General features: G+C 40.3%; 1 long non-coding RNA gene across 1 annotated transcript; it reads left to right on the top strand.

Annotated features, from left to right (window-relative positions):
- Window positions 1-1,197: 1,197 nt before the first annotated feature.
- On the top strand, window positions 1,198-2,946 carry LOC143106281 (uncharacterized). The gene is made up of 3 exons (XR_012983652.1): window positions 1,198-1,539; window positions 2,184-2,243; window positions 2,363-2,946. It is a non-coding gene; the product is annotated as an uncharacterized LOC143106281 (long non-coding RNA).
- Window positions 2,947-3,285: the final 339 nt, after the last annotated feature.

Below are 3,285 nucleotides of genomic sequence, written 5' to 3'. Positions count from 1 at the left end.
GTGTGTATGTTTTATCAAATGGTATAATAAGTTTATCAATATATCATATCATATCATATCATATTCTATAATAAATGAATGACTGAATGAATTTGTTTGTCTGTCTTTTATTTTACTAGGTGAGTCCCTTTGATATTTTTTCAGGGGGGTCCTGAAACAACAAATACACAATAATGACAATAAAAGAAAAGTAGGCTATACAATAATGACACAGGACACACAGAGCTCTCCCCTCTTATGAAATGCACACATATGGGGTGGAACAAATCACCTTCAGCCTTCTAATCAGACAGTAATCACACACACATGTGTTACCTCACTTTACAATAATCACACACATGTTACCTCAGTTTACAATAATCACACACACGTTACCTCACTTTACAATAATCTATGCAACAATCTAAACAACTGTCCATGAATGTTAACAGCAATTAGATTTTTTTCTGATTGCAATTTGAACAAAATAATATTCTTGCTGCAAGAATATTATTTTACATTTCAAACATGATGTAAATCAAGTCAAGTCAAGTCAACTTCATTTATATAGCGCATTTTCATAGCTAGGTCATTCAATGGGCTTTACATAAACACAAGCAAACAGGAATAGCTGATAAAAGCATAGAAGGGCAACAGTCAAAGAATAGTTTAAAAAGGCCTTTCCTTGGCAACAAAGTATGTCATAACATCTGAGTTATGTCATTGGTCGGTCAGGGAATAGAGAAAAGAATAGAAGGGACTTTCTGAATAAGTCTGGTAGTTCCAGCTCAGTGTTTGTGGTCAGGTTTGGCACACAGCCTGGCACTGTGGCTTTTGCCAAAAGAAGGAAACAGATGCATATATTGCCCTTTCATTTCAGTGAAATACCAAACAATATATTTTATTGCCTGTCTGATATCCTGACAGAATATATTTTACCAACATATTTTACTATTTTACATTTATTTTACATTGGGCCCTGATTTAAATGATGGGCAAAGGGTAAAGTCACTCAATGGGTCACTCATCACTCAACTAAGAAGTCCCAAATTAGTAGTGTGTGTTATGTATGTGGGGTATGTGTGTGTGTGTGTCTGTGTGGGGGGGGGGGTATTGAGTACAATGACTGCACACGGTACCCCCCCCCCCCCCCCCCACACACACACACACACACATAACTATTACATTTGAGGTGTTCAGGTCTACTGCACCAGCAGGCCCGTCGCTAGAAGGCAAGCAAACCAAGCAATTGCTTGGGGCCCCGAGCTGGCCAGGGGCCCCAAGACAACGACTGGTTAAGAATAAAATGCAACGACAAACTGAGCGCCCCTTTGATAGTCAATGCAGTAAAGTGCAACGACACTGTTACCGGCAATACCGGGATCCCCCTCAAGGGGGCCCCTCTCAGTATTCGCTGACAGCAGCCAGCCAGCCAGGTTTGTGATCTCTGCTGCCGCGAAAATATAAAACAGGCAGTCATAATGAAGCGGAGTTATGCGTCCGGAAGCCAGAAAAGAAAGAAGAGAAAGGAAGAGGATGACAAGAAAAAACAAGATAGTGGTAAGTGATAAATTACACTGAATAAAATAGCTCTACTTGTAATGGTGTAATGTCGCAGCAGGAAGGCTAGCCTAGCAAAAAATGTTTATGTTAACTAGCTGCTACCTGCTTGACGGCAAATGCTGCTTGTAACAAACTAGAACAGTTAGAGCAACTTTTTTTCCGAACGGACGGAATATGGTTACATACTGTAATATGTTTATTAACGGGATAAGGAAGACGCAGATCTTTCCAGAATCACTGTTTATCGTATCTAATGACATAACATTGCTATAGCTTTGTAATAGGTTTTGATGAAAGTAGCTTCTCTGTTATACTAACTATTCGACCGTGATAATCTATTTACCAAATGGGGGTTAGGAAACCACACGGTAAATTCCGTGCATCAAAGCAGACTGGAACATTCATGTCTAGCAGTATTCATGCACGCCAGCTGTTTACTGTTTTTAAAGCACCAGGTGCGTCTGTCTAATTCTCAAACAGCAGAATGCTTTTAAATGCTATGTTAAGCTACAAGTAGGCCTAGGTTAATGTATAACATTAGCTTGGGATGTTTTTACAGTAAGCATTGGTAGAAAGCAGCTGCATCCCTTCTAAATATCAAAATATGGAAATGCTAACATATCTTTTCTTTCTCCCTCAAGGTGCTTTGCTTAAATTTCTCAGCCCTCAGGCTCTTCCTAAGGATACCTCCACTGATGAAGGTAGAGTGAATTTCTCTCACTGAGCTGAGCTGTTAATGACCTTTTCCAATATGCTAACAGTGAAATGGTCAAACGTACTTCACAGGTAATTTCAGATTTTTTTTCAATTATTTTCCCAGGTACACCATAAACTTCATCCTCCATGCATGAGGAAGAAGCTGACATTGGATTTTATAGTATGGTGGTGTTTTTGCAAATGTTCAAAATGTTCAAAACTAATGCACAGTATATATATGCAACACTGTCAACATTTTTTATTTATATAAAGTGTGGGTGAACTTAAACTGTATGGCTATGCTGTGGTTCCTGTAGGCTTTGCGTGCGGTGGTGGTGGTGGGGGGGCCTCCATGTCCATTTTGCTTGGGGCCCCCAAATTCCTTGAAACGGCCCTGTGCACCAGAGTGTAATAATTGTAGGTGCAATGTACTTTAACTGTGTCCTCCTCCTAACTGGGCCTGCTGTGTGTGTCTCTGTGTGTGTCTGAGTGTAGGTGTCTGTGTGCGGGAATGTTGTGTTTCTGCACCTGCTATTCCCACACAAAGTTACACAATTGTTACATTTCAAGCACTTTCACCTGTTCTGATTAAGTTATAAGAAATAAGCACCAACAATCATATGATCAAAAATCTTGTTTCTATTTTTTTAAAATCTTTTTTATAAAAACATCTGTTAATTATTCCCTGCTGAAAAAAACAGTTAGAAACCAGCTTATGCTGGTAGCTGGTTTTAGCTGGTCTTTGCTGGTTTTCTTCCAGCTTTTGCTGGTCTTTGCTGGTGTAGCTGGTTGGGCCACCAGCTGGATATGCTGGCGTGACCATCTGAGGAAGCTGGTCATGCTGGTTTGACCAGCCTGTCTTGTGGGATACAGCTGGTGCAAGATGGTCATGCTGGTGACCAGCCTGCCAAGCTGGTCATGCTGGTTTGCTAGAATGACCAACATAAGCTGGCATGGCCAGTTAAACCAGCACTATAGACCAGCAACATAGACTATTATTCAACATCCTGCCTTCCCTTTAGCCACCATAGAGGTCAGTATAATAAA

The sequence above is a fragment of the Alosa pseudoharengus genome, unplaced genomic scaffold (assembly GCF_046254945.1).
Source record: "Alosa pseudoharengus isolate Yale_2024_CS ecotype anadromous, Long Island Sound unplaced genomic scaffold, YU_APseudo_1.1 YU_APseudo_1.1_scf_6, whole genome shotgun sequence".
Classification (NCBI taxonomy): Eukaryota; Metazoa; Chordata; class Actinopteri; order Clupeiformes; family Clupeidae; genus Alosa; species Alosa pseudoharengus.
Note: the sequence above shows the minus strand (reverse complement) of the source record. Positions and strands in the feature narration are given on the sequence as shown.